This window comes from Saccostrea cucullata, unplaced genomic scaffold (genome assembly GCF_032062105.1).
Source record: "Saccostrea cucullata isolate Sc308-1 unplaced genomic scaffold, CSIRO_AGI_Scuc_v1 ctg19234, whole genome shotgun sequence".
NCBI classification, from domain to species: domain Eukaryota; kingdom Metazoa; phylum Mollusca; class Bivalvia; order Ostreida; family Ostreidae; genus Saccostrea; species Saccostrea cuccullata.
The window spans coordinates 1-9,728 of NW_026927406.1; the positions used below are offsets into that span (position 1 = coordinate 1).

General features: G+C 32.9%; 1 long non-coding RNA gene across 1 annotated transcript; it reads right to left on the bottom strand.

The window, feature by feature from the left end:
* Nucleotides 1–1,772: 1,772 nt before the first annotated feature.
* On the bottom strand, nt 1,773–5,334 carry LOC134274417 (uncharacterized). The gene is made up of 3 exons (XR_009993607.1): nt 5,094–5,334; nt 2,561–2,705; nt 1,773–2,266 (listed from the first exon to the last, which is right to left on the bottom strand). It is a non-coding gene; the product is annotated as an uncharacterized LOC134274417 (long non-coding RNA).
* Between the last annotated feature and the right edge of the window lie 4,394 nt (nt 5,335–9,728).

Below are 9,728 nucleotides of genomic sequence, written 5' to 3' on the forward strand. Positions count from 1 at the left end.
TTGTTTCCGGGACATGATGTAGAAAAGACCAATATATCATTCGTACCCTCAGTTTTTGTGTGTTTCTTGCAGTAAAAAAGTTTGGAAAAAAAATGCCCCGGGCAAATGGAAAATAGCCTAAGGGATCTTGAAAACAGTGACACTTGCAGGAAATCCTTTGCTCAATTTCAGGCCCCGATAACTCAGTTACATATTAAACAACCCGAAAATATTGATACATGCTCCTATGTGAAAAATATTTCAATATTTCAATTTTTGGGAATTGTCATTTTTGATTTTTTGACAAATACCTCCATTTTGAAAAATAGGAGCAAAATGTTTGTTGCCGGGCTTTGATGTAGATAGGAACAATATATCATTCGTACCCTCAGTTTTTGTGTATTTCTTGCAGTAAAAAAGTTTGGAAAAAAAATGCCCCGGGCAAATGGAAAATAGCCTGAGGGATCTTGAAAACGGTGACACTTGCAGGAAATTCTAGGCTCAATTCCTGGCCCAGCTAACTCGGTTACATATTAAGAGCAATTCTCTGTAATCACCAAAGTAATTCTGAAAGGGTCTGGCACGCATAGTCTCAGATTTTCTTCAAACTTGGCATACAGTATCTTCCTAGGGTAAAACTTATATGTATGGCATAATTTTTTTCTGGACATCCTCCGTTACCATGGTAACCTGGATACAAAATTTCTGACATATAGGGCTAATTTGTGTATGGCAATTTTGCTAAAATCACACTTTTTACACCATCTGTGCTGAACCCATATTTAAGATTAGAACTCTGTTGCTAATTTCTTATAAAACTACAACATCAACACTTTCAATGGATATCTTTAATATGTTTAATAATTATTTGAAAATTTTGTAATACTTTGTCAAACAGTGGCAAAATATCAACTTTTCGAAATTTGGTCAAAACTGATAAATTACAACTTTTTGGGAAGAAAAATAAAAAATTAGCAGAACTTTCACAATGTATCACCTATTTCATCTGAAGGTACTTGTCACAAATAATGAAAATATTCAAAAACATTCATGGGCAAATAAGAACAAATGTTGACTATAACTAAATGAAAAATCATAAAATTGGCATTTTGCCAAAAAACAGCTTTGGTAAACATTTCATATAACAAGATATATTTTTCTTTTTAAAATAAAAATTCAAGGAATTTAAGCTTAAATTTGTAAAATCAATGAGACACTGTCAGCTACACCATAAAAAAAATATTTATTCATATCTATAGGCAAGAATATGATCATAAATATACCCCCCCCCCCCATTTCTAGCACAATACAAAAATAATAGTCCTCTATTAATGATTACTGCAGTTAATAAGGCTGGATCATAACTTCTAAATTATATGCTTTTATAATATATGAACATGAAACAAAATCCAAAACACAAAAAATTACATAGCTAGCTGCTACATATGATAGAACAAAAGGCTACAAAGTATTACAATTAAGACAAGTACTGTTAGCTTGTGAATTTTTTTTCAACCTTTATCAAAATTATCAACTACAATGTATTTTAATTAGCAAACCATATCATATGAAATTTAAAGAAGCTTTAAACAATACATGTGTATCAAGAAGTGATCGGCAGACTTTCAATTAAGGAAAAAATATCATATAAAGGTATGTACATTGAGACTATTAGTTCATTTTCAACAAGTACATGTACCTGCATTATTTCTACAAGAAAAATGTTATGAATTGTTCATGAACAGAAAACCCTGTTGTTGACTATTGGGAAGATTAATGTGAATATTAATCAATTATTCTTTGTCTAAGATTATGCTAGTAAAGATATTTTAATCTATTCCTAATTGTGAAATAAATGGTAAGCAACCATTTTTTTCTATCTGACTTCTAAGGGGAGATCACTCTTACTGTATTAAATGAGTCCTTCAAGTAGAGCTCATTAGTGAGCTGTTAAGAGTGTCCTTAAATAATGACCTTACTGAGTCACTTAGAAATATGGTTGAATCTTGAGGATTTCCAGTATGGAGACACACATGAATATTCTCATTTCCAATTTCATCTTCAGGAAAATCAATCTGACAAGCCAGCTAAATTGCTCCTCATTTGGGAAACTAGATTATTAGTAACAGACATCATGGTACTTTCTAAGGAAAAAAATTAATGCCATATCTCCAACTTTTAAAGCTTCACCGTTGTTTGGAGATTTTATGATATTCAGCTTTGCACTTTACTTTGAATTTCATGATGTTGCATCTCCACTCATATATTTAAGATGACTTTTTTCTACCTGCAGAAGTTAATACAATTTTCAATATCTTCAAATGAAGACAAATATCAAACTCAATTAAATACATAATTAAATTAAATACATGATTGTAAAAGCAAACCCTAAATCAAGAGGTGTTTTTCTAATGATCATTATGACAGTTGTACAAGTTAAACATGTTTTCTTTGATACATACATATATTATTATGATTTCAAAAATCATTTTGATCAATAAAAGAGAAATGAGCAGACCATATACTACATATAGTCCTGTGTTTTTCTAACAATTTAGATTTGATTTTTGAAACTGGTTACCTTGAAGAGAAATGCATCTATAAGCTGTCCCAAGTTCTGAAATTGTCTTTTCCAAAATTAACTTCAAGGTTTCATTTGAATTCCGTTATAGCCATGATTTACATGTGTATATGTTCTTGTTCCTTTTCAGCCTCTTTGGTGAATCCTTTGAAAACAAAAAATGAATATAATTTAATTTTTGTTAAAAATTACTAAATTCAAAATAAAAATTAATTTTATAATAAAAATCAATCTATATATTAATTATTTTTTGTCAACATGATCAAAAGTCATATTATCCTTACAAAATTATGTACAGGTCAAGCATTATATAAAAGAGAGGTTAAGCAGATATGACCATGTACGTGTCCCTAGGGAAATCCCATATTTTTAATGCAATTTAAGTCATCAGTTTTGCATACCATGTAATTCTACAAGTTGTACACAATGTATAGACTCACAAGTACACATAAGTGGGAACTTGTAGCTTCTTAAACTCAAACTACAGAATATTTATTTTTCAGCTTGTGTTTGGTATGAATTTGAGTATTTATTACGTACATCCAATGTATCTTTTTTTATTTCAAGTCATAGATTTATTTGATACAAATGGATTGAAAAGTGTCGTGCTGAAATGATGTTTTACACATACCGGTACACATGCAGATTGTTAAACAGAACACGATGTAAAATCACGGCTAGGTTTACATGTAGAGGTAGATGTACACGATAAAATGCTTAACCTCTCTATTGACAGAACTATTTTAACTTTTAATTTTATATATATAGGAGTATGTGTATTATATAATATGGCTGTAATGTATAAGAATTTACTGTTATACACAAAAATTTCATCATACCATGATTTTTGTCCCCCGCTTTGGCAAAAGTGAGGGGACATTAAATCTCATTCGTCTGTCCGTCAGTCTGTCTAGCTGTCCGTCTGTCCGTCCGTCACAAAAATTTTAAACTTGCCCATAAATTTTGATTTAGTGGAGCTATAACTTTCATATTTCACAGGTGTATTTTTCTTTGGGTACCACCAAATATGACCTTTTGACCTTGACCTTGGAGTTTGACCCACTTTTACACAAAAATTCCAAACTTTTACTTTGGACATAACTTTTGAATAGTAGATACTAGGCCATTCATATTTCACATATGTATTGTTTGTGGCAAGACCTTTCATTGAATAACAACAACCTTGACCTTTTTGACCTTGACCTTGGAGACTTACGTACTAATGAAAAAACTTTAACCTTGACCATAACTTTTGAACGGTGAGGACTAGGTCTTTCATACTTCACATATGTAATTCTTTTTTATTGGATACCAACAACTTTTACCCTTTGACCTTGACATTGGAGCTTTAACTACTTTTTTTTAAAAAACTATAACTTTGTTCACAACTTTTGAACGGTAGACACTAGGACTTTTATTTTTCACATATGTATTCTTTGTGGCAAGTCCTTTCATTGGACATCAACAACTTTGACCTTTTGACCTTGAACTTAAAGATATACGTACTTACGAAAAAGATTTAACCTTGACCATAACTTTTGAACAGTAAAAGCTAGGGCTTTCATACTTCACATATGTAATCCTTGTAAGAAAACCTTTCATTGTATCTCAACAACCTTGACCCTTTGATCTTGACCTTTGAGTTGACCTACTTTGAAAAAACTTTTCACTTTGGCCATAACTTTTTAACGGTCAGGATTAGGGTTTTCATCCTTAAACAAAATCAACTTCAATGTTATTCTCTAAATAAATGACATACATTGTATGATAGTATATGTTCATATTACAGACAATATGTTAAAAAAATAACATCTCACCAACAAAGATACCGAAAGCGGGGGACCACAATTCTTTGAATTTGCTTGTTCATCTTCAGATATTTTTATACACCTGTTTTCTTTTCTTTTCTGAAAGGGAAACTTTCATTTAATGTTAAGAAAATTACATTGATTGTATAATGTCTCTTAGTCTTCAGAATTTTTTAGTACAAATATGGAGAGACCCACCACTTGCCGTTGGAGAGATACAAATTTTGTCCTATACTTGTCACTCATGACAAGGGATTTATTTGTTCAAGTGCCTACTGGCTACTGCCACACGGGACCTCAGTTTATATGATAGCATCCGAAGGGTTGGTCTCCATGTCCCACAGTGGGATATGAACCTGCGATCTAAGCATAAACGCCCTACTTTGCAATTCTAGAGCAGACGCTCTAAACACTGCACTGCGCAAGTGACTTAAATGGTGCTTTGAAAATATAGGCCTACAGCTATCTACCTAGCATAATCAATTGATTGTACTGGTCCTGGTTATATAAAGAGATTGTGTCTGACCTGATTCATGTCTTCATGGTCTGCCATCAACATGTATTTTTATGTAATTATGTATGTAAATGTACCGGGGAGAGTCAGGACAGAGGTCCCTTCAGGTGTCACAATTTTCATAGCAGAGGAATCTCGGGTTACATGCATGCAAGCCAATAAAATAGAGAAAAAAGTATACATACTTAGCATTTGTAATATTTATAATTACCTCTTGTCTTCTTATGTGTTATATCTTGGCCTTTTTTCCTTCTTCCACACTGCCAATCCTCATCCCGGACCCGCTTTGATAAGTTTTCTCACCAAATTATTTGTTTACCACTACAAGTGGCTACATATTGTACCTCCAAACGCTAGAGAGTAATCCAAGGGAAGTAATTGGGAAGCAAAAAATGCTTCAAAATGCAGAAAAAATGGATATTCACCTTTGAATTTCTTTTACACTTATCATTTGCCCACCAATTTTTTAATTTTTTAAATTTAACCAAATATCAACCTTTCATGTTTTATTATTGCTTAATTTGTAGATGGCTGCATTTTTTTGTTTTAAGTCATAAAAAACTGAGCAAAATTTACTCTATTTTTGACATTTTGCAATGCATAACATGACCACTTATGAGTGTAAAATAATATTTCAGTATTTTAATTTATGGAAATTGTCATTTTTGATTTTTTGACAAAAACGATCCTTTTGAAAAACACAAGCAAAATATTTGTTGCTGTCACAAGACATACAAAAGACCGATATATTATTCGTACCCTCAGTTTTTATGTATTTCTTCCAGTTAGAGGAGTTTTGGAAAAAAATGCCCCGGGCAAATGGAAAATAGCCTGAGGGATCTTGAAAACGATGACACTTGCAGGAAATTCTAGGCTCAATTCTTGGCCCAGCTAACCCAGTTACATATTAAACAACCCCAAAAGATTGATACATGACCCTATCTGAAAAATATTTCAACATATAAATTTTTGCGAATTGTCATTTTTTATTTCTTGACAAATACCGTCCTTTTGAAAAATAGAAGCAAAAAGTTTGTTGCTAGGACATGACAAAGAAAAGACGAATATATTATTGGTACCCTCAGATTTTGTGTATTTCCTCCAGGAGAAAAATTTGGAAAAAAAACGCCCCAGGCAAATGGAAAATAGCCTGAGGGATCTTGTAAATAGTGATACTTGCAGGAAATTCTTTCCTCATTTCCTGACCCAGTTCCCTCAATTACATATTAGATAATCCCAAAGGATTGATACATGATCCTATCTGAAAAATATTTGAATATTTAAAATTTTGGAAATTGTCATTTTTTATTTTTTCATAAATACCGTCCTTTTGAAAAATAGGAGCAAAATGTATGTTGCGGGGACATGTCATACAAAAGACCAATATGTTATTCGTACCCTCAGTTTTTGTGTATTTCAGTTTGGAAAAAAACGCCCAAGGCAAATGGAAAATAGCCTAAGGGATCTTGAAAACAGTGACACTTGCAGGAAATCCTTTGCTCAATTTCAGGCCCCGATAACTCAGTTACATATTAAACAACCCGAAAATATTGATACATGCTCCTATGTGAAAAATATTTGAATATTTCAATTTTTGGGAATTGTCATTTGTGATTTTTTGACAAATACCTCCATTTTGAAAAATAGGAGCAAAATGTTTGTTGCCGGGCTTTGATGTAGATAGGAACAATATATCATTCGTACCCTCAGTTTTTGTGTATTTCTTGCAGTAAAAAAGTTTGGAAAGAAACGCCCCGGGCAAATGGAAAATAGCCTGAGGGATCTTGAAAACGGTGACACTTGCAGGAAATTCTAGGCTCAATTCTTGGCCCAGCTAACCCAGTTACATATTAAACAACCCTAGAAGATTGAGGCATGCTCCTGTCTGAAAAATATTTCAGTATTTTAATTTATGGAAATAGTTATTTTTGATTTTTTCTCAAATACCGTAATTTTGAAAAATAGGAGTAAAATGTTTGTTGCCGGGACATGATGTAGAAAAGAAGAATATACCATTCGTACCCTCAGTTTTTGTGTATTTCTTACAGTAAAAAAGTTTGCAAAAAAAATGCCCGCGGCAAATGGAAAATAGCCTGAGGGATATTGAAAACGGTGACACTTGCAGGAAATTCTAGGCTCAATTCTTGGCCCAGCTAACCCAGTTACATATTAAACAACCCCAAAAGATTGATGCATGCTCCTATCTGAAAAATATTTGAATATTTAAATTTTTGGAAATTGTCATTTTTGATTTTTGACAAATACCGTCCTTTTGAAAAATAGAAGCAAAAAGTCTGTTGCTGGGACATGACAAAGAAAAGACGAATATATATTGGTACCCTCAGATTTTGTGTATTTTCCAGGAGAAAAGTTTGGAAAAAAACGCCCCAGGCAAATGGAAAATAGCCTGAGAGATCTTGAAAACAGTGACACTTGCAGGAAATTTGCTCAATTCCAGGCCCCGATAACTCAGTTACATATTAAACAACCCCAAAAGATTGAAACATGCTCCTATGTGAAAAATATTTCAAGGTTTCAATTTTCGGGAATTGTCATTTTTGATTTTTGACAAATACCTACATTTTGAAAAATAGGAGCAAAATGTTTGTTGCCGGGCTATGATGTAGATAGAAAAAATATATCATTCGTACCCTCAGTTTTTGTGTATTTCTTGCAGTAAAAAAGTTTGGAAAAAAATGCCCCAGGAAAATGGAAAATAGCCTGAGGGATCTTGAAAACAGTGACACTTGCAGGAAATCCTTTGCTCAATTCTAGGCCCCGATAACTCAGTTACATATTAAACAACCCCAAAAGATTGATACATGCTCCTATGTGAAAAATATTTCAATATTTCAATTTTTGGGAATTGTCATTTTTGATTTTTTGACAAATACCTACATTTTGAAAAATAGGAGCAAAATGTTTGTTGCCGGGCTATGATGTAGATAGGAAAAATATATCATTCGTACCCTCAGTTTTTGTGTATTTCTTGCAGTAAAAAAGTTTGAAAAAAATGCCCCAGGAAAATGGAAAATAGCCTGAGGGATCTTGAAAACGGTGACACTTGCAGGAAATCCTTTGCTCAATTCTAGGCCCCGATAACTCAGTTACATATTAAACAACCCCAAAAGATTGATACATGCTCCTATGTGAAAAATATTTGAAGATTTCAATTTTTGGGAATTGTCATTTTTGATTTTTTGACAAATTGTCATTTTGAAAAATAGGAGCAAAATGTTTGTTACCGGGACATGATTTAGAAAAGAAGAATATATCATTCGTACCCTCAGTTTTTGTGTATTTTGAAAAAAAAAAAATCTTGAAAACGGTGACACTTGCAAAAGGTTTGTTGCGGTTACATATTAAACAACCCCAAAAGAATGATATAGATAAAACAATATATCATTCGTACCCTCAGGATTTTTGTATTTCTTGCAAATTCCTTAATTTTTTGTGCCCCAGGCAAATGGAAAATAGCCTGAGGGATCTTGAAAACGGTGACACTTGCAGGAAATTCTAGGCTCAATTGCTGGCCCAGCTAACTCAGTTACATATTAAACAACCCCAAAAGATTGATGCATGCTCCTATGTGAAAAATATTTCAGTATTTTAATTTATGGAAATTGTTCTTTTTGATTTTTTCTCAAATACCGTAATTTTGAAAAATAGGAGTAAAATGTTTGTTTCCGGGACATGATGTAGAAAAGACCAATATATCATTCGTACCCTCAGTTTTTGTGTGTTTCTTGCAGTAAAAAAGTTTGGAAAAAAAATGCCCCGGGCAAATGGAAAATAGCCTGAGGGATCTTGAAAACGGTGACACTTGCAGGAAATTCTAGGCTCAATTCCTGGCCCAGCTAACTCGGTTACATATTAAACGATACCAAAAGATTGATACATGCTCCTATCTGAAAAATATTTCAGTATTTTAATTTATGGAAATTGTCATTTTTGATTTTTTGACAAATACCGATCCTTTTGAAAAACACAAGCAAAATGTTTGTTGCTGGGACATGATATAGAAAGGACCAATATATTATTCGTACCCTCAGTTTTTGTGTATTTCTTCCAGTTAAAAAAGTTTTGGAAAAAAATGCCCCGGGCAAATGGAAAATAGCCTGAGGGATCTTGAAAACGATGACACTTGCAGGAAATTCTAGGCTCAATTCTTGGCCCAGCTAACCCAGTTACATATTAAACAACCCCAAAAGATTGATACATGACCCTATCTGAAAAATATTTCAATATTTAAATTTTTGCGAATTGTCATTTTTTATTTCTTGACAAATACCGTCCTTTTGAAAAATAGAAGCAAAAAGTTTGTTGCTAGGACATGACAAAGAAAAGACGAATATATTATTGGTACCCTCAGATTTTGTGTATTTCCTCCAGGAGAAAAATTTGGAAAAAAACGCCCCAGGCAAATGGAAAATAGCCTGAGGGATCTTGAAAACAGTGACACTTGCAGAAAATTCTTTGCTCAATTCCAGGCCCAGATAAGTCAGTTACATAAGAAACAATCCCGAAAGATTGATACATGCTCCTATGTGAAAAATATTTGAATATTTCAATTTTTGGGAATTGTCATTTTTTATTTTTTGACAAATACCGTCCTTTTGAAAAATAGGGGCAAAATGATTGTTGCTGGGACATGGCATAGAAAAGACCAATATATTAATCATATCCTCAGTTTTTGTGTATTTCTTCCACAGGGAAAGTTTGGAAAAGAACGCCCCAAGCAAATGGAAAATAGCCTAAGGGATCTTGAAAACAGTGACACTTGCAAGAAATCCTTTGCTCAATTCCAGGCCCTGATAACTCAGTTACATATTAAACAACCCCAAAA